This window comes from Tenrec ecaudatus, chromosome 5 (genome assembly GCF_050624435.1).
Source record: "Tenrec ecaudatus isolate mTenEca1 chromosome 5, mTenEca1.hap1, whole genome shotgun sequence".
NCBI lineage: Eukaryota > Metazoa > Chordata > Mammalia > Afrosoricida > Tenrecidae > Tenrec > Tenrec ecaudatus.
In genome coordinates, this window is record NC_134534.1 from 118,441,275 (window position 1) to 118,464,273 (window position 22,999).

Here is a 22,999-nt window from a genome sequence, read left to right on the forward strand (position 1 = left end):
CTTCCTGTCCCAGCAACCCTGTGTTCCTCAGGCTTGGAGGTCCTGGTCTCGAAGAAAGGAACTCTCCCACCTGGAAACACAGCACGGATTCCACTGAACTGGCAGCTGAGAATGCCCCCTGGGCACTTTGGACTTTTCATGCCTTTGGATCAACAGGTCAGGAAGAGTGTCACTGTACTGAGTGGGGTTATTGATCCTGACTACCAAGGAGAAATTGGACTGGTACTACATAATGGAGGTAAAGAAGAATATGTCTGGAATCCAGGAGATCCCATAGGCCGACTGTTAGTGTTACCATGCCCTGTTATTAAAGTAAATGGTAAGTTACAGCAACCCAATCCTGACAGGACTTATAATGACCCAGATCCCTCAGGAATGAAGGTCTGGGCCACCCCACCAGGCCAAAAACCACAGCCAGCGGAGGTGCTTGCTGAGGGCAAAGGTAATACAGAATGAGTAGCAGAAGGTAGTTCTACCTATCAATTACAAAAGCGAGGCTTGTAATTGTCAATGTATTTTCTTTGTATGTGATTATTGCATATTTTCCTTTGTTCAAGTATGATATATCAGATATAATTTGACTCAGTGTGTTTTCATTTATATGTATGATAGATGATTGATGATAAGTATAAATGTGATTTCATTAATATCTGGAAATTATATAAGTATCTATGGGTAAAGAATTGTGTACAGGTGCCAGGTTGGCAAGGGGTGGATTGCGATAGTTTATTGTGCCAGCCTGGCCGACAAACACAAGTAGGATTAATTGAAGGGTGGAGGGATAAATGGCTCAGTGAGCCTCTCCTTGCTTGTTCTGTGCCTCAATTTAAAGGGGTACACTACCTGTAGGATGCCTAGCCTGTGGACTGTGTCGCTGTAAATTGAGGTCCCTTTAATCCCACAGTAATGGAATGTTCATCTCTGGAGCTGGGGACCGACAGTTGGTGACTTGCCTTGCTGTTTGCTGCCTGGGTATATATAGCCCAGCTCTCTCTACAGAAAGGGACTGGCAACTGGCGGCTCTCAAGCCTTAAAGGACTTCTAGTGTCTCACTGCTTTATAATTTAACTGCTAATTTCTTGTATTATCTACCTGTATATAATTTAATGGTTCATTTCTTATATTATATATATATTTAAAAATATATTTATATATAATTACTAGCAATCTGGTTTGTGTCTCTAGAGAACCCTGTCCAACACAGTCTCCTATTCATTTCATGGCCTGTTGTGTCTTAGCATCTTTTTCATTTAGTTTATTGTTTACTCTAGCTTGAGTATTCCACATTACATGCAAATCTTTTTGTCATTTTTTTGCACAAAATGTTCAGTTTAGATGTATTCTCACAGTGCAGTTCCTGCTATGGCTGCAGCAGTGGTATGACTATTAACCCTAAAATTGTAAAAATTAGCATTCCAATAAACCTTTTATGTCCTTTCAGCAGTGTTGCCCTATCTTAGCTAACACATTAGTAATGGCTCCTTCTTCCCAAAGTCCAGACATCTGCACGGTCAGCCACACTCCCAGACTGGACTTCAATATGATGAGACTTTGTTTGTTTAATTTTACCAACATAGAAGCATTAATACAAGTATATAATTTACAATCACTGCAAGTTACTGTTCTCATTAACAAGTTAATATTTAAATTTCCAATAGCAATCACATCAGGTAGTCATACACACAAGGTCGAGGAGGGACTAGTTGACTCTCATGCCATATCATTAATTACTTAGTGTGATCCCAATAAGAAGATCCTGTAAGATCCCAAATAGCATTAGTTACATAATCACTAAAAGTTGCATTTATATCCTCAGAATAATTTGTCAGAAATTTACCACAGGGACCCCAATCACCAATAGTGACAGAATTATTGGCAGTAATTTTCCCATGTGGCTCTTGACAGAGTAGCCAACATCACTCCTTTTGTACAATTTTGCTATAAGTGTAAACTTCACAAAATTCATTATCCCCCTTGCCAAGTTGTGTAGTAGTATTTTCATATTCAGCAAGTTATTTCTGCAAAGGAGAAAAATATATGATCAATTGGATTAACAGATAACCAAGCCATCCACACTTGTATTTTAGCTTTAAGACAATCTTCTGCAGCTCCCATACACATAAGAGTCATAACCCAAAGCAAACTTCCAGGCATATCTTTTCTTATTGGGAAATCTACTTTCCCCATCTCACCATGGTCCTGGAACTCACTGAGTTTAATTGGTGAAAACCATAGGTCCTGGGAAATGCCATTGAGCAATTTGTAGTAATGGTCGATGAGGAGTGTGAGCCCAATAAGAATGATCTGCAGTTAATTCAGGTGAAATAACGAACACTGCCAACTTGGCCAAAAGCATATGTTCAGGAGTCTTACGAGAAATCATGAGATCTCTGACTGAGACTGTACTTTCAAAAAAGGCTTCTCTTTATGGCTTATAACAAATTGAAGCAACATGGTGTATTCTACAATCACTGCAAAGTGAAAAAAAATCTCTTACTAAAATAAGCTAGTTCATCATTTATTTCAATGGTTTGAGGAAGTCTCATAAAAAAAAAAAAACTAAGCCAAAAGTTAAACATTGACATCTCTTATACTCTCATTTGTATGAGGTGTAGCCCAAATAAATCCAGAAAAACTGTTAATAAAGACAGGCACAAAGGCTTGTTTCCCAAAATCAAATACATGGGTGACTTCTGTAAAATATAACTTAACTTGTGACAAAGCTTTCTTGAAAAATAATAGCAATCTAATTGTTCAATATATCTTAAAAAAATAGCCATTTAAAAGATTGTGCCAACAAAGTGTTAACTTGTAATGGCATAAGAGAAAAAAACTTTTTAAACAGCATCATAACTGATCGAGTTAAAGTTTATTGTGCCAAACTGGCTAATAAACACATGTGCGGTTAATTGAAGGGCAGAAAGATAAATGACTCGGTGAGCCTCGCCTTTCTGGTCCTCAGGTCTCTTGCTTTCTGATGGTCAGACCAGGGTGAAGCTGCCTTAGCCAATTCCCTGCTTTAGCTGGCAAGGCTCATTTCCTGTAAGACTAGTACAATTAAATATATAAATTGAGTCCTGCCTTGTATAATTAACTCTGCTTTCTGGTTAGGATAAACTTTTATACATCTAGGAGAAAAACTTTTCTTTAAAAGAAATCCACACCAAAGACATTTTCCCTTGCACTAGCATTTCTGTGTAAGAATCAGGAAAAATAAAAAGAAGCAAATCAAATGGCTTCTGAAGGTCTATCTGGAAAATCAATCTTTGACGAATTCCTTGTCTAATGAATTCTAGTTCTGGATGATCAGCAAAGGTTAAAACTCCAGAGTTGCTTAAAGTAAAATCTCCCTGCAAAGTGGCAAAAGAAATCTGACAACCTGGGTCTAGGAATGCCTAGATATTAATTCCATATAGCACTGCTGAAAATCATTAAAAGTACACAAATCATCATTTCTTAACTCCAAATTCCCTAAATATTGATGAGGTCCTGTGGTTTGAATTTTCTCTGAGGCTATGTTTAATTCTGCTACTTGAATAAAATCAAACAAATGAACCAAGATGGCTGCTGATAAATCAAATTGGACTAAGCATGTCCTAGCAATGGCTGTGAGGACAGCTTTCTGTACTACATGTTTTTAGCGTTGCTTCTAAACTCTACGTGTTGGTCCGTCCTTTCATCTGCCAGGCATAGTGCTGTGCGTTAGTCAAAGCCACCCAATTAGCAGAAACAAACTGCTTTTCTTCAGCTAACGACTCTATCACAATCAATACAAGGGAAAAGATAATGCCATAATGAACCTGTTTCAAAATCCATCAACAATTTAAAAGAAAAAGTATTAAGTCTGACTCTTCTCATTCCCTCAAGATTATTTACAGCAAGTAAATGGTGAAGACAGCCAAAAACACATAAGGCAAATTTCCAAGACCTCTTTATATATATATATATATATATATATATATATATATATATATATATATATATATATATATATATATATATATATATATATATATATATATATATATATCTTGCTTGTTTGTTTGTTTGTTTGTTTGTTTGTTAGTCTGGGTGTAATGCTAATTTTCTAGCATGGAATGTAACTTCTGATAAGATTTTTTTCTGCCAAGTAACAGAAAAAAATTTGCCTCTTCTCTGGCAAACAAACATTTAACTTGGAAGCTTTAAAAAATAAATTTCTTTAATTTTGTCCCCTCTCCCCCCACCCCTAAATTAGGGTATTAAAATGGCTATTGATGAAAGGAAAATAAGTTTTCAGGAGCATTCTCCTTGGAGATCTTTACTCTTAGCTTTTCAAAAATTTTAAATTTAATTCATTTCCAAATCATACAAAATGTTGTCTTCACGTTTCCTTTACTTCTATGTACAGCAACTCTGAAGTTACTTTAATTACCACTTAATAAATCAAACATTAGAAAATATTTGCTTTTTTTAACAGTGATACATCCTGTTTTCAAGAGAAAACTGCTCTCTGCATTGACAATTCAAAAGACTTAAAAAAAGTTAGTTCTCCCACAATTATTCAGACACACAGCACTTGTTAATTCTACTTATCTATACGCATATCTTTGCAATGGTTCACAACCAGAATATCTTTTTACAACTTTTTACTTCTTTACTAAGTTATTGAATCTACGATTCCTTACCCCAGGAACTCAAAAACTTCTTCTTTGTCTTTTTTTTTTTTCAATGAAGGAGGGCATTTATTGGCAGAATGTGACAAGATGTGTGCAGGGAACCCTGCAGCCGCCATGGGTCAACAGCTTTCTTAAGGCTAGAGCACGTGCCCCTCCAGCAGTCCTACTTCATGAAGAAAATGTTCTAGAATAGCCTCCACACACCCTGAAAAGGGCGGCGGGACACTAGAATGCCGATTCACTTCGGCTTGCCCTCTGTTCCTTATAGTCCTTTATGCTGGCCTCGAACTTGTCCAGCACATGCTGGCACACATTCATGAGCTCGCTGAGGCCTCTCTGGAAGGGCTCCACGGCTGGAAGACCCCCTCGAGTTTGGATGCGCAGGTTAATCTTGCTCTTTGAAGGGTGGGTTGTCGTGTAGCCACAAAAGTCCACTTCGGGGTTCTTCATGATCATGTACCGGAGAGAGTTCCCCAGGGTATGGTCCTCTTCGTGCAAGACAAAGGTCACCCAATGCCTCTGATCCCGCTGCCTGGGCCATTTCCAGGGCAGTCTTCCGCTCACCTTCCGCCATGGAGGTCTTCAATCCATGCATTTTTCTCTCCAGCTCCTGGTCCTCCTCCATCGCGGTGGTGGGCTCCGGGGTCCTCAAAAAGTGCCCGAGGCGCGCATCTCGCGGAACGTGCGGGCACAGCAGGAAGGAGCAAGGAGAGACGCAAGGAGCCCCAAAACTTCTTTTTAAGTTTCTTCACTGGACCGTCCCTCCTACCGGTTTCCCTAAGGGACAAATACCTTTCCCTCCACACCAGGCAGCCAGGGCTGCTCCCAGCTATGAGCACTGGATGGATTCCCCCTTGTGGAACTAGGTAGCCATGGAGGCTCCCCAGGTGTGCACTCTGACTACCCCACCTGGGATCAGGCACTTCAGGCGGACCCTCTGCAGGGGTGCTCTGGCTCTCATCCGAGAGTACCATGGAATCCCTTTTGAGGGGCCCGCACCCATATATCGCTCAGGGGGGAGCCCTAACAACCCCTGGGAGGTGTGCAGATTCTCTGGGACCAGTCAGCCATGGCAACTCCTCCTTTGTGCGAGGTGACGGCCCCCATCCGGGACCAGGCATCCCCGGCTTCCCCATTTAGGCATACCTGCTCAAGCCCCTGGGGCTGGGGAGCCCTGGCCCCTCCAGCGAAGAGGCACACAGCCTCCTGCTATCTGGGACCAGGCAGCCAAGCGGCTATCCAGGTGTACAAACTGGCTGCCCCGTCTGGAACTGGGCAGCCCCAGCGGCTCCTTTGGGAGGCAGGACTGCTTCTCCCTGGGGGAGGGAAGAGCCCCATGGTCCCCCAGGAAAGGCGCACGGATTCACACCATCTGTATTAAGGCAACCAGAAACTCCCCAGATGTGTGCAGGTTCTCCACAACTGGGATCAGTGAGCCAAAGCAACTCCCCACATGTACAAGCTGGTTCCCCCTATCTGAGACTAGGCAGCCGCTGCGGCTTCCCATGTGGCTCACCGCATGTCGTTGGAAGCAGGCAACCTTTGGCTGCCTAGCTGTGCTCTTCCGCTACCCTCATCTGGGACCAGGGGATGCTGTCTCCTGCCCAGGAGAGACCCAGCGGACCCCTTGGGGTCGTGCCAGCTCCCACAGGGCGGTGTAACCTGGCAGCCTCCGGGGCTCATTCCCGCTCCCACCTGAGGGTGAGCCCCGTGTCCCCCTGAGGGGCAAGCTGGCTTCCTCTTGGGGTGAGGAGCCCTGGCATCTTCCCCGGGTGGGGGCGCACCAGCTTCCCCATTTGGGTCTAGGCAGTCCAGCAGCTCCCTGGGTGTGTGTGTCAGCACCCCCAATCAGGAACCAGGAAGCAATGGCGGCTTGCCAGGTCTTTGCACTGGCTACCACAATCTGAAACCAGGAAGCTCTGGCAGCCCCTTGAGGCGGGAAGGATGGGGCACCCAGTAGTTCCCCAGGGGTCGAACCAGCTCCCAACTGAAGGGGAGCCCCCAGGCACTCCTGTGATGGGGCCTGCTGTCTCTCACACCGGGTAGCCCTGGAGGCTTCGTTGAGTGGTAGGTCTGCTCCCACTGGAGCACTGGCTCACCCCATCTGGGACCAGGCAGCTCTGGCAGCTCTCTTGGGGCACGCTGGATCTGATTGGAGGACACTCAACTATTGGGATGAAAAAGAGGGTTATCTCCCTAACGCCTGCATGGAGTCACAGCAGAGGGGTTTCAGAGAAATCAGGTATCCATGGGACACCTATGGGAAAACCCAGAACTGAGCATGTGCAAACTAAGCCCCCTAGCGCAGGTGAAACAGAAGCCTAGGTCTACAACCTAGACACCTGACATCACCCAGGTGCGCTTTACTCAGCCAATAAAGTCAGTCAACTCCCTCAACCGCGCCTGTTCCAGCCAGTGGACAGGACAGAATCAAGGCAGGGAGCACAGCTCTGTACTCCCTCTTGGCCGCCGGCCTCTTTTACTCAGCTCTAGCTCAGGTACATGCTGCAGGCGGAAGTCCCATGTGCTTGGCGTGTAAGAGCCTGTGGGCCCCCTGGAGCCCTGCACCCCCTGTTGGCCTCCAGGGATTGCCCCCTTCCACGTGTGTGGGTTTCAATGCTCCCAATTCCTGTATTCTTTCCACGTGTTTTTTTGCGTCCAGTTGTGGACCCAGAATGGCTTCCTCACAGCCTGGCCTGCTTTGCAGAAATTGCAAATACCTTTTTGAGACTGAAATAACCTGAAACTCCCTTTCCTTCATAAAGACTCACTTGGATTATAAAGTGCTTCTTCTGTGTGACTTCTTTCAGTGCCCTGAAGCAAAGGACCGAGGTAACCCCAATCCAGAAACCTAACACAACTGGTTCCTGGGGGCAGGGTGCTAGCTCCTCTGGTGGGAGAGTCCCAGCTGCCCAAAGAGGGTGCACCAAGGCTTCCCCCATCTTGGACTAGGCAGAGACGGAGGCTCCAAAGTGTGGACCCTAACTCCCTTCCCGTGGACCCAGGCAGCCATGGGGGCTCCCAGGTATGCACGCCGGCTGTCACCACCTCAGACTAAGCAGCCTTGGAGGCCCCCTGGGAGGTCAGCTCTCACTCAGGGTGGCACAACTGCTGGGGGGTGGTGTCTGAATCCCAGACCCCTTTGGAGGGTGCTCCTGATCAAAAGGGAGCCCTGGCAGTGTCCTGGGAGGAGCGCCTGAACCCCTCTCTGGGACAAGGCAGCCAGGCGCCTTCCCTGGTGTGAGTGCTGACTACTCCCATCAGGGACCAGGCAGCTATGTCTGCTCCCTAGGTGTGCACACAGGCTTCTCGCCTCCGTCTCCCCATCTGGAACCAGGCAGGCAAGAGCGGCTGCCTAGGTGTGCATACCAGTGCAGGCTGGCTTCCTGTGGGTGGGAGTAGGGGGAGGGTTGTGCTGGCTTCCCCCATCTGGGAGCAGGCAGCCAAGGCACCATTGGCTGTCCTCATCCGGAACTGCGCAATCACCGCAACTCCCCAGGTGTGCGCTTCGGTTCCCTGCAAGTGAGAGCAGGCAGCTATGGCAGCCAGGGGTCTTGTTGACGAACCCCATCTGGGACGAGGCAGATCTGGCTGTCCCCTTCAGGGGTATGCTAGCTTCCGTCATGGGGGAGCCCCAGCGCCCCCCAGGAGGGGCACACCACCTTCGCCTCTCTGGGACCAGGCAGGTCTGGTTGCACCCTGGGGAGCAGGCCAATTTCACCCTGGAGGGACCTCCAGTGTTCCCACCTCATCTGGGAGCAGGCAGCTGTGGGGGCTCCGCTGGTGTGAAGGTTGACTCCCCACATCTGGAACTAGGCAGCCATAGCGGATCCCAAGGTGTGCATCAGTAGGACTCATAGGATTCCTCCTAGGACCCTCCCTAGTTCCTCCCCTCCCCCCCACCAGGGCCCATTGGACACCTACCACAACCTGCAGGACCCCTAGAGCCTTGGAACCCTTTAAGATCCACAGGGCTGCCCCTCCCCAGCATCTAGGGCCCTAGGAAGGGTAACTGTAGGACTAGTACTACAACTAGGGTTAGGGTTAAATTAGATTTATTTAGGGGTAAGTGTAGAGCTAAGATTAAGTTTAGGGTTAGGGGTAAGTTTCAGAATAGGACTATGGTTAGGATCAGAATTCAGGTTCGAGGCAGGATTAGGGGTAGGGTTATGGTTTGGGTTTAGGGTTATGGTTAGGTCAGGATCTAGGTAAGGATTAGGGTTAGAATTCTAGTTGGGTTCGGGTTGAAGATTAGGTTAAGGGTTAAGGTTGGGGTAAGAGTTTGGGCTAAGATTAGGTTTAGGGGTAAGTGAAGGGATAAAGCTATGGCTAGGGTTAGGATTAGAGTTAGGGTTAGTGTTAGTGTTAACATTAGCATAAGGATTAGGGCTAGGATTAGTGTTAGAATAAGGACTTTTATCCCCTATTGCACTATTTCCTTACTACCTGTGTTAGGCCAGATTGACTAGAGAAACAAATCCAGTGATACTCATATGTGTAAGAGAGTTTTATGTAAAAGAGAAGTAATTATGCATCAATGTTTTATTTATACATCAATAAAACAACCCAGCCTAGTCCAACTCAAGTCCATAGGGCCCTTTTCAGACACAGGAGGCCACTTGCAATGGCACAGAATGCAAGAAGATCACGGCCAGTGGGTGTCAAGTCTTGTGGATCCAATGGCAGTGGATGCATCTTCAGGACTCATACAGGTCTCCATGTGGTGTCAACAGGAAGGTGAATTCAGAAAGAGTAGGCGAGGTTCCTAGGACCCTCCTTATGAGGAGGTCATGTCCCCAAGGAGGCACCATCAGTCTGTGACCCGATTGACAGGCTAGATTCCACCCCTACATTTAAAGTTGACACGAAATTATGTAACTGCCACATATCCTAACCTAACCAACATTGTAGTTTAGTTGGATATTTTGATTTCTGACACATCCACTCATTTCAGATTCATGGAAGAAGATCCTTCTGAGGGTTAGGGTTTGGACTGGGCTGGCATGTTGTATTGATGCTTAATTACCTCTTGATATAAAGCTCTTTGTTACATATATATGCGTGTCACTGGATTTGCTTCTCTAGTCAACCATCCTAACACACTAACTCTTTCACCTCCTTTATCAGTCATTCTGCTCAACAAGATATTTGTAGACATGTAACCTGTCTCCAAATTTTAAAACCAGAAGTAATAATGGACAGCATTTGTATAGTCTAGGGAAAATATTAATCTTGGAGATATTAAGCCAATATTTCTTTTCCCTCTGTTAAAAGAAAAATCTCTGTGCTAATTAATAAGACAACTAAGAAACATTTTATTTGAGATGCATAAAATTTACTTTTTAACAATTAGAATTTTATTTTTATTTCAAACCATCTGGGTTAAATCATGTTCCAAGCTTATTTTTGTGACTATTTAGTTCTGTTGATTTTGGGTTTTATGTTTTTAAAAATATAAATGTAACTATTTGACAGATCCTTCAATGCAGTTAGCAATTGGAGACAACCTTATAGCTAAGAAAACAGCATGGTAGGTGTGGCAGTTATATAATCTATTGTTAATATGAGAGGATTAAGAGTAAAGGGGTGGAGTTTAGCCTGTCAATCAGGTTGTAGCTTGATGACCTCATTTAGAGGCACTAAAGAGTTAAATATCTTGCTGGAGGCAGGATGCAGGCTCACTCCCTGGGAGATATTGCAGCTGACAAGACACATGGAGCTACACTAGTGCGCTGAGCTGGAGAAGCCACATGGAGACCCCTGCCAGAGCTGAGATGCTTCCACTGCCACTGGATCCACAGAATTTTTTCCCACTAGCCTGTGATCTTCCTACATTTGGCATTGTTGCATGTGTTTCATGAGTCTGAATAGGAATTTATATATTGGTATTGGACATAAGAGCTATTAATAGACTTATGGAATTGATCTGGACTGGGTTGGGATGTTTTCTTAACATCCCAATTACTCTTTATATAAAAATCTTTCTTTTCTTTTTAAATCATTTTATTGGGGGCTTGTACAGCTCTTATCACAATCTATACAACCATCCATTGTGTCAAGCACATTTGCACATTTGTCATTTTCAAAACATTTGCTTTCTACTTGAGCTCTTGACATCAGCTCCTCATTTTCCGCCTCCCTCCCCGCTCCTCCCTCCCTCATGAACCCTTGATAATTTATACATTTATTATTATTTTTTCATATCTTACACTGTCCAACATTTCCTTCACCCACTTTCTGTTGTCTATCCCCCAGGGAGGAGGTTCTATGTAGACCCTTGTAATCAGTTCCACCTTCCCTCTACCCCCTCCCTTTTCTTATACACATATGAGTGTTTATGAATTTGTTTCTTTAGTCTACACAGACTAACACAAAGGCAGTGTCTGGTCTCCTCCATCATCACACCAGGGAAGTAGAACGAATACCAACAGCCAATATTGATTCCTATGAGGTAGAGGGCACACATGCCACCACTTTCACACCTTTTAATCAATTTGACACCAATTGCCACACCACAGTACTCTCTCCTTTTCTGCTTGAATTAATAATTTGTGAAATGTCTAGCCAGAACTCAGGGACCAGAGTCACAATTATGGGGTTTATTATGGAAATAACAAGTTATAATTCTGATATATAAGTTCTTTAATCAGGACAATATCTTCTCAGCCATGCCTATAGGCACCCCCAGGCTCCAATGTCTCCTGTCCTCCTGCTTGGTCCTGTCAAGAATTACAGTGCTCCATTTCCTCTGCTGATCAATGGCCAGAGGCAGCCCACTGGTGGTAGAAATAGGAGGTAGAAAGCAACATGATTTTCTTTCCTTAAAGAAATAGAAAAAGTCTACTCACTAAATATGAGAGCATGTTATCTATTATTCACTACAAACCCTTTCTGGAACTAAGACAGGCATGCATTATTTATTTTGCTTTATGAAACAACGTATTAAGGAAGCGAGGAAGACATGTTGAGTGAAAATGCGAGAGACGGAAGAAAGAGGGAGAGAGAGATGGCATTCGAGCATAAAGGGCGGGCAGGGAAATAGTCTCGCTATCAGAAAGTAAAGAGCTTGTTCTTGTGATGTGTTAGCCCATTGTTATCTTCCATTTTAACATACCTTACCATTTCTTGTTGGAACACTAGATTTTACTTACCATTTAATAGGTGAATATATATTGAGGATTTACTACTGGCAAGTCATTGTGTTAAGAGTGATGGGGAAATTATGGTAATAAGCACATACTGTATGCAACACGTGAGACAAAGCTTTGATGTGGGTTATCTTTAATCCTTATGTTCATCTTGCTAGGTGGGCAAGAACCCCCCCCTCCCCCCCCGCCAACAATGTAGAGAAAATGAGATGTGGGGAAGTTACATGTAGAGAAAATGAGATGTGGGGAAGTTACATGTAGAGAAAATGAGATGTGGGGAAGTTAAAGTTAATAAATATAAAGAAAATTCTCCCAATTTGTGGCATTTGCTGATTTCCATCACATAAACACATGCAACATGGCTGATAGGAACTAATGCAGTTTAACAACTGATTTTCAAACATTTATGAGGATTAAACAAGTGTTGTAGAAGGTCGTTTCAGCACTCCACTGTATTTGTTCACATGCTTGAAAAATTGCTTGCAGTCTATGAGAAGACAATATAATATGAAGCAGAAGATAAAAGGAACCAAATAACATGTTGTGGATACCTGGAGCAGAGAGGTGCTCTTTTCTCCACTTGGTCTTAGCCAAAAGGCTGAGAAATGATGAGAGGCGTTCTTTTCTTTTCGTCCTTTTGAGAAGTTTCTATAATGGGGGCATTTAAACTGTGTGGTTGGGAATGAATATGATGTGAGAGCTTGAGGGAATTCCAGATAATGGGAAAAGCACAGGAAGCATAGTTCAATCTTCTTCATCTCCTCGCCCATTAAATATGACTTGTCAACTCTCTCATCTATGGTTTCATCTTCCCTTCATTAGTTCCTCCAAAATCTGTTCCCTTTGTTATGAAAGCCTTTGTCTTGTTTTCTTTTACTTTCAAACAGTTTTATTTGCACTTCATCCACAGATCCTACAATTCAACAGTTCAATCATATCAAGAAGAGTTGTACAAGCAATTTTAGAACAGTTTCCTTCTTTGTAGTTGTCGCTCGTGTAATTATTTTTTAATTGTGACAAAGATATACACAAAAACATTCTCCATGTCATTTATTTTCTTTGTCATAGCGATCGATGCACATTTTTTTCTTTTGTGATTAACTAATTTCACTCAGCATACTGTTCTCCAGGTCCATCCATGTCACAGGGAAAGGAAAGATAGAGAAATCAAAGGAGAGGGTAAGGTAAGTTAACGGGAGGGTTTAATAAGTAGTTCAAACTGTTGAATACAAATTGGTGATCTGAAATTTAATTCACAATTTAAATATAGAAGAAACAAAAAATAAAATGAAAAACAAACAATAAAAAATGAAATAAAAAAGCTTTGCCACTGAAGCGGTAATACTCCAATGATCCACAAGGTGGTAGGCTAACTCTATCCCTTTCCACATCAAAATGATAGCATATCCATTTTACATAAACAGGATGGTGCATTTTCTCTGTTGAAAAATGAAGAAAAAAAGGACTTTGGTAATGCCTGTAATAATTTTGAGGAAAAATGTCAGGGAAATTCTTTCTTTTGTTGTGATGCATTTTCAAGTGTCAAAAAGCTGAAGTCACCTTGAGGACTAAAGTACGACCGACCTGAGCTGTGACCTTTTGTTCACATCATGTGCATGGCAAATCTGCACAACAAGCAAGGCCAAAGTCAAATGGATGCCGTTGAACTCTGGTGTTGGAGAAGAAGTATGTACCATGGACAGCCAGAAGAATGAACACATCTGTATGGAAAGAAATACGGGATGGTAAGACTTTGTCTCATGTACTTTGGGCATACTGTTTTGTTGGACCACTTTTTGGAGAAGGACATCATGGCTTGGAAAGTAGAGGGTCGGCGAGAAAGAGAAACACTCTCGTCCAGGTGAATTGACACATGGCTGCAGCAACGGCCTCAAATATATGTGCGGTTGGGAGGATGGTGTAGGATGAGGTGCTGTTGTACACAGAGTAACTATGAATCAGAAATGACCAATGGAACCTACTGGCAAGAACAGCAAAGAAAGATTTACATCCATGGTATAGTGTGAATAGATGTGAAATCTCAACGTGACTGGGTGAATACATTTGACATAGGTATAAAATACTGTCCAGAGATTCCAAATTTGGTAGCACGTTTATTTGTCTGTGAGCTAAGGATCGAGTTTGTCATTGTGTTTCACTGTAATGAAAATACAACAAACACCATAATTTAATTCATTCACCAGATGTAAGTGACCATAGAGTGTTAGTCATGACGGTATATGGTCTGCCTATTTACTATGCTTTTTATCTGGATCTCATTATATTTAGATCTTCCAAGAGTTGCAAAAGTAGTTGCAGCTGAACTTATTATAGAACACATTTTAAAACATATTTTTATCAACAATTGATTTCAAGCTGCAGTCATTTATAACAAGACATGTTTCTTTTAAGCGTTTGTTCATTTGGTTATGAGCACCTGGTGTATGCTGAAAGGAATCCTGGTGGTATAGAGGCTATATTTTGGGCTGATAACCAAAAGGTCAGCAGTTTGAAACCAGCAGCCAATCTGTGGGAGAAAAACAAGGCTTTCTACTCCTGTAAAGACTTGACAGTCTCAGACACACAAAGGGTCAGGTCTGCTATGTCCTATAGGGTTGTTATGAGTCGGCATCCACTCAGTGGCAGTAAGTTTACTTGTTTGTTTTTTACCTTGACCGCATGCCGGCCACTGTGCTAGGTGTGATTTGAAATGGTCATTTAGTTCATAGGGTGCTCCAACTAGAAGCTACACAACAAGGCCTTTTACCCCAGGTGGATTATAGCAACAAAGAAAATGGGTCTACATTAAGAGAAGGAACAATGGGGGTGAACTACTAAAATGGGTGAGGAAAGCGTTGTATATAGAGGGCATGCTTCTGGAAGAGCTTCAAGAACAGAACCAATATAATAAAGATGTACTTGAAGGCACGAATCCTTGGATTCTTTCTGAGTCCTCGAGTCTTAGCTTTCTAAACAGCAAAGCGGTCATACGAGACCATGCCCACACAATACTGCAGGTATGCCACTGACTCAACTCACTGTCATCCACTTGCTTTTGGCTCACAGTGGCCCTATAGGACAGAATAGAACTTCTCCCATGGGTTCTCCAGCCTGTAACTCTGTATGGGAGTAGAAAGCCTCATCTTTCTCCCAAGGAATAGCTAGTGGTTTAGAACTCCTGACCTTGCAGTTAGCAGCCCAAGTCATAACCCACTATGCTACCAGGGCTCCTTTATGCCACAGTGACCCATTTTTGGACTTTTTTCTGTTTGCTCCCACATATAATGGAGTTAATAATAGCATCGGTACCATAAGACTGGCCTCGAGTTATATATAACAAACCAGGGAATGGAAAGGGTTTGGAAACTGGGAACTGTTCTCTAACTGCTAAGATGGGAAATAGATGTGTGGATCCCTACCTGAAACCTCGCAAGAGCTTGGGCTGACCTAGATGCTGCAGGTTTGCCATGAGTTTGAATGTCACAAGCTTCCGTCCTAATGCTATCCTCCTCCACATTCAGCCCTCAGAGTTGTGTATTGAATTCAGTTCAGCTCTGGTGTTCCTGAGGACACCTTTGGGTTTAAAATTGTCCTCAGGATGTGGGGACCACTGCAGCCTACAAGAAGCAGGCTGCTCTGTGCCATAGCAGAGAAAGTACTGAAGCAGAAAGGGTGGAGAGAAGCACAATGCTTTTAGAACAGAGATGCTTCTCGACTCTCACACATGAACAATAAATAGGACAGGAATACACCCTGTTCCTCTGCTACGTTCTGAAGTCGGCTTCATCTGATAGGTGGGAATTGCATCCCCCCCCCCCCAACACCCGAAATACAGGACTCTGTGACTTCTAGTGTTTGAGTGAGGTGAAGATAAAAAGTTAAGTTAGAGGATTAACTCAGATGCTAGTCCTCTGGGAATCACGAGCTGTTTGGGGATGGAGGTCAATCATAATAATGCATTCAGGATCCTCATATCCGCACCCACTTTTACATGTTGGCATCACTCTAGCTTTCATGGAGCTGCAGAACTGGGTGAGTGAGCTCAGAAGATGGGGAGAAAAAGAAGCCCGAGCTGTAGAATGAATTATACAAACCCCTGTATCATCACAAAGGCTTCAGAAAACCCCTGTCCCCATTCTGGGAGATTTGTTAATTTGCTCTCAACAATTCTGAATTGATGATACGAATGAGAATTTTCTGAGCACCAGCGAGTGGCAGAACTAAGCAAGGTGCCAAGGAAAAGTAGTCCTTGCTTTCAATCTGTGGTTCCTAAAGTGTGCACCGAGGTACCCTCAGGCTCTGAAAAGAACTCAGGGAAACTGCAGGAAGTTTTAAATATTCAAAGGATGTTCAACATCTGCCAAGCACTGCACAAACTACGAGCTCTAGTTCAGTGTTTCCCAAAGTGGACGATACTGCTCTCTAGGGACATTTGAATGACTCATGGGGGCTGCAAAAGCAAATACCAACATTTTATCTTCGATTGTGGGCTATAGTACAAAAGTTTTTATTTGCCAGGGAGCCATTATTATTTTTTCCCTAAAAAGTGAATACCAGGCCAAATAAATTTAGCAATCTACGTAGCGCACAGATTCAACATTAGATCGAGAAAAATATATCTTCTTTTCTGTTCTTTTTTTCTTTTTCAATTTGAAAGCAGTTAGTTTTATTAGCTGACCAGAGTACAAAATAATCATGGTAGACAACTTAGTTTGTCCTTCTAATAATCCTGGTCTTTCATATTGCCAGCACCTCCACTTTTTGAAGTGAGTGGTCTTTTTCTTCATTTCACCTTGTAGGGAAGATCATTCGAAGGTCCTGGGAAATTATTTGCTTCTTTGAAACATTTCTCAACAGTGTAGATCTCATGAATCTGATCCTCCATGGGGATGATGCCATATTACCAAGAGATCTTTGAATAAAAGTGTTATCTGTCAGGGAAATTCTCTTCTTGTTGGCTTTGCCATAACCATACTTGTAATACAGTCTAAGTGATCCTTAGAGGCAAGGATGGCAAGATTTCTTTCTTTCTTGTTGTTTTCTATTTTAAACACTTTATTAGGGGCTCATACAACTCTTATCACAATCCATACATTACACACATCAATTGTATAAAGCACATCCGCACATTCCCTGCCCCAATCTTTCTCAAAGCATTTGCTCTCCACTTAAGCCCTTTGCATCAGGTCCTCTTTTTTTCCCCCTCCCTTCCCGCTCCCCCCTCCCTCATGTGCCCTTGGTAATTTATACATCGTTATTTTGTCATATTTTGCCCTATCCGGAGTCTCCCTTCCTCCCCTTCTCTGCCGTCCATCTCCCAGGGAGGAGGTCACATGTGACCTCCTCCATGTGGTAAGATTTCATCTCACATACTTTCGACATATTCTCAGGAGAAATCAGTCCCCGGAGAAGAGCATCTTTCTTGGTTAAGTAGAAGGGCAGCAAGAAAGAGGAAGGCCCTCGACCAGATGGATTAATAAAGTGGCTGCAACAATGAGCTTAGACATAAGAACAAGGTGAGGATGGGACAGTGTTTTGTTTTGTTGGACACAGGGTTGTTATGAGTGTGAACTGATGCAACAGCAACAACAACATAAACAATTAAAACAACAACAACAACATTCTTTTAGTTCAGTTCATTCATTGACTTCAGATTTGAGGACGCATGTGTAACATTTAAGAGTCCTGGTGGGATAGTGCACTATGTGGTTTCACAATACCCAGCATATTAACTGAAGCTTTGCTAAGCTTAACAAAGGTGGTATTGAAGATCTGGATCAGGTGAAGAAGCTACAACACTTTTGGAAGTTTTGGGCTCATACTATTGATACCTCTGATCATAACAAATATCAGTATGGGTTCTCTGGGTACATAGAAGATGCCAGGTTTTCTTGCCAACCTAGACATTCAAATATTATTTGTATACATCTGCCTATAGTCCTTGTGATAAACTAAAAATTGAAACTCATTGCCATCAAGTTGATGCTGACCCATAGTGACCCTGTAGGACAGGTTAGACTGTCCCTGTTGATTTTTGAGACTAACTCTTAACAGGAGTAGAAAGCCTCATCTTTCTCCTGGGGAGCTTCTGAGATTTCAAATGGCTGATCTAGTGCTTCGCAGCCCAATGCCACCAGAGCTCCTTCCTTGTGATTGTGCCTAGCTTTTTACATAGATAAGCTTTCTCCTTTTTTGTAGTATATTTGGGATAAATATCTTTCTTAGGTGCTTGATCTTTAGTTCTGACAAATTCCATTAAGGGAGCAACAGGAACCTCTGGAAGAGCAGGAACCTCCCTCCTCTTTCTTCTCCGTGACATTCTCATGGCTCCAGCTGGTGAGCAAGGAGGAGGAAGAGCAGCAGCAGAAGGAAGTTAGTGCTTCCAATGGGAGCTGATCATTGCAAAGCTGGAGTTTGGCTGAAGGCTGTGACACAAACAAGCAGCAGGGAAATCCAGTGCGGGACAGGAAGTGAGGGGGAGCTTGCAGTCCGATTCTGAGTTCAAAGAAGGTAGGCAGTGGTCACTAGGCACAAATAAATAAATGTGGTTATTTAAGGTATATATATCGACCACTCATCTATCAGTTTGCCACCCTATGCTGGGATACTGGAAGCTATGCCACCTCCATTTCAAATACCACCAGGCCACCCAAGGTTTCAGAAGAGTTTCTAGACGAAGAACACCCTTTGAAGGAACAGACTGTCCTGAAGGATTAGCCACTGAAAAGCTTATGGATCGCAGGGAAACATTTTCAGACGGAGTACTGGGAGACGAGTTTGGAAGGTACTGAAAATACTACTAAGGAAAATTTGCCTCCTCAAAATAGAGTAGACTTTAATGATGTGGATGAAGTAACACTTTCTGGACCTTTATTTGCTGTTGGTACTTGACTCAAAATGATAAAGAACTGCGATCATCCAATAATATTTGGAACTTGCAGTGAAATATGCATTACATAGACTATATGTATACACACATACATGCATAATATGTATATGATTTACTCTTTCAAGTGACTATTAAGTGTTTTTTTATATAAATATGTGTTAAGTTGTTTGGCCTTAACTACTTAAGAACACAGCTTTTTGGTACTTCTCTTGACCTAGGAATGTCATGAAACAGCTAGACACTAATTGTACCACGAAGTGACAATATCTGGCAGATTCATCCATTATTTAAATAATTCCGCAAAATCATTTTGTGACTATTTTCTTTGTTAATATTTGTGGTCATTACATGATTCACGTCAACTTGAAGATACATAAAAGTGTAGGGGTGGAGTTTAGCCTGTCCATCAGGTCACAGCCTGATGATGTCTCCTTGGAGGCATGACCTTCTCATAAGGAGGGCCTTGGGAACCTCCCCTTCTCTCTTTGACTTCACCTTCCTGCTGGCTGATCCTGGTTGCTAGTAAAGCCCTGGAGATGCATCCACTGCCATTGGATCCACAAGACTTTGCACCCACTGGCTGGTGATCTTTCTGAATTCTGTATCATAGCATATGGCTATGTGACTCTGAAGAGGGACTTATGGACTACAAGTAGTATCAGACTTATGGACTTGAGTAAGACTGGGCTGTGATTTTTATTGATACATTACTTCTGGATATAATGTCTTTTCTTACATAAATATGAGTGTCACTGGATTTTTTTCTCTATTCAGTCCAGCCCAACACAGTATTTTACTGAAATGTATAAATCTATTTATATGCAATGACATAATGGTTATCAAATGTAATTAATTTCATATTCATATTGGAACACTGAAAACTTCGAGAACTGAACATACTTTTCCATAAGAAATAATGGAAAATCAAATAATTGGTTCTACGGCCTAAGAATTGTACTTATCATTTAATTTTTCTAGGATATTAACACAATGTTAACAGCTGTAGGTTGCAGAAATACCCTCAAAAACATCTAAACACAATAAGCACAATACATTAAGTATTAAAATACAATAAAAAATAAACCAAATTCATTGCTGCTGAGTCTGTTTCCAAGACTGTAACTGTTTACCAGGAGAGAACCCAGTATTTCTCCTGTGGAGCTGCTGATGGTTTTGAACTGCCGACCATGAGGATAGCAGCCCAACATGTGGCCACTATACCACCAGGGCTCCTCAAAGCACAATACAGGGGGCTAGAGACAAATTGGAGAAGGAGGGCCTCCTTCCAGTACAACTGCTGGCAGGACACTTCGGGGGTCTTTTGCCCCTTTTCTCACCTCTTCCCGAGTCTGGGTTCTTTGTTTCGTGGTTAGCTATATCACACCTTTTGCTACATTAGCTGCTTTAATCACATGTTTTTTAATGTTGACTTAGCCATGTTGTTTGTATTCAGCTGCCAAATCAGGCAAGCAGTGATCTGATTCAAAGTTTGCAATGACTTCTTTCTTTAATTCTGTCTTGTTTCTCACAGTTTTTCTCCTAGCTTTACTGCTGGTATCATTAAGTTTATTTTATTTTAGTATCACTCACTTTCTTTGGAGACATGGTTGTGATATTTTACTCAAAGAAGCGCAGTGATGAATGTTCTAATGCACTCACACAAGCAGTGCGTATTGTTTGAGTGAGAGTGGGGCTTATCACCCCTCTGTGTCTGCCGCAAGACACAACACACGACTCACTCTTAGCCCTACAAGTTTCTTAAAGTCTGATCTTTTGTTTGATTATGAGAAAATTTATGAACACCGAGCCTATTTTTTTTTTTGATTTTGCTGTTGGGGTAGTGGAAAGTTCTAGCTTAGAGCCTTTAGTCAACTGAGGTATTACTGTACTTTTTATGGAAAGGGTCTTTTCTGTTTCTGCTAGTTTGCCCCTGTGTCTCCTTTCTACACGCACCCCCATCAGATATCACATTAACAGTGTAGTATCTTTCTTGAATATTTTGAAGAATATGATTCTATAAGATGGATATTGACATTAATAGATTCAAATATGCATGGTTGGGGGTTCACTACTCTATTAAAATGAAATCATCTTACTGCTTGCTTTTTTGGTCAAGATGCCTTAGAAAGCCATAATTTGTTCATTTAATAAATTTAGTAATTTCTAATTTTATAAGTATTCCATGTATATTGTTGGAAATTTTTGAAGACTCACTAACCCACTGCCAAGGAGTCAATTCTGACTCATAATGTCTGATGAGAACTGTTCCTTTGGGTTTCTGAGGCTATAACTCTTTACTGGTGCAGAAAGTCTTGTATTTCTCCTGCAGAGCAAATGAAGGGAGAGGGGTTGGAACTACTGTCCTTCTGGGTAGCAGCCCAACTCATAATTCACTATGCTGGCAGGGTTCCTTTAAAAAACATACTGATATGCAAATAGGAAGAATTAAGAGCATGCATAATTCTGCTCCTTTCCCCAGGGTAATAATTATCAACACCAACAATTATTAATATTACCAATAATTAATTGATTATCAATATTACTATTATTAATATTTCCCCTAAGTATGTAGAAAATGTCTTAGTGAATGATGCACATGTACATTTATGTTGTTTCATAGAAAAATATCAAACTTCAATGAGATGCTTTTTCACACCCAGTAGGATAGCTATTATGATGGGAAAAAGTAAAATAACAAGTGTTGGGAAGGAGGTGGAGAAACTGGAACTTTTGTCCATTGCTGGCTCAGTTGTTGTGGAGACAGTTTGGCTGTCCCTCAGCAGTGGAGCCCTGGGGATGCAGTGCTTAAATGCTTGGTTGCTAACTAAAACCCCGGGGCTTTGGACCCCTAGCTGTTCTAGACCTCTCTTTGAGGAAGTCCAGCCAAAATATTCCTTAGAATTCAGAAGGAGGAGAGTTGGCTTTAAGACTTTGGATATGGAATCTATTCCCTGGGGAAGGACATTATGGTTGGTAAAGTCAGAAAGAGCTCATCACACACAAAAACGACCTTCAAGAAGATGGACTGACACAGTGGCTTCAACAATGGCGTCAGATATAGCGATAATTGCGAGAACGGCACAGCACAGTGAAGCGTTTTGTTCTGTTGTGTAGAGTGTTTCCTTAGGTCAGAATCAAGTCATTGGCATGCAACAACAACATTGCACGTTTAGAATTTAAATTTATGGTACCAGCTTGATTTCCAAGAAACAGAACCAATTTATAGTGTAAGTAAAGACTTTCAATGGAAGTCTGTGGTACTGTTTATTTCTGTCTACTCCTATGAAGATTTACAGCCTTGGAAACTCTAAGCACATTCTACAGTTTCCAATAAGATCACAATAAGCCAGAGCTAAATTAATGTAAATGTTTTTTTAATTTATTGAATTATTCAGAGATAATTGAACATGGTGACATATGGATAATCTCCCCAAAAAAAAAAAATTGGAAACCCTTTTAGAATTTTGGCTGAAGCTCCAGTATGGTATTGGCTGATAGTATTGTTTGAGAAAATCCAGTATGATATTTATGTAAATATAATTTTCCCTGAATCATTCTCCTCTAAGCCAGTTATTTCTCAAACATTCACTAAATAATTTTTATGTATCCTTTTGGATACTATTCCTCCCAGCTTAAAAAAAACCCAGTGAGAACATTAAACTATGTTCAAAACTTTTGGATATCGTACTATATGTAAAATATTAAAGTATTGCAATCCAGAACATCAGAGGCTTTGTTATTAATGTCTTGATTGGTAAAAGCTACTTTTTCATTTTATTCGATTATTCAGTTTTTGGTGTCAAGGTACCCTTGTGCTCTTAAAATGTTTACAGTATCTCAAAGAGGAGTTATATATATTGATAAGTAATGAATTAACAGCTCCACCTCAAACCCACAGCACCACCAGATCTCCTGTTGTTACTGGTAGGTATAATTGACTTAGTTCTGACGCACAGTGAAACACTACCTGCACAACAAAACAATGCACAACAAAACACTACCTGGTCCTGTGATATCCTCGTCATTGTTGTCCTATTTAAACCCATTGTGTCAGTGACTGTGTCAATCCATCTCCTTGATGGTCTTCCTTGTTTCACTGACTCTCTATGGAGGCCTTTTCCAGGGTCTGTTCCCTTCTGGGGATTGTACATGTCCTCACTTGTAATGGACATTCTGGTAGTACTTCTTTCAAATCAGATTTATTTGTTTTTCTGCAATTCTATGGTACTTTCAATATTCTATACCAACATCATAATTGAAACACATAAATTCTTTCATTAATTTCCAGTTTTCACATGATTATG

General features: G+C 42.1%; 1 pseudogene; it reads right to left on the reverse strand.

The window, feature by feature from the left end:
* Positions 1-4,883: 4,883 nt before the first annotated feature.
* LOC142448921 (DNA-directed RNA polymerases I and III subunit RPAC2 pseudogene) lies at positions 4,884-5,342 on the reverse strand (annotated as a pseudogene).
* Between the last annotated feature and the right edge of the window lie 17,657 nt (positions 5,343-22,999).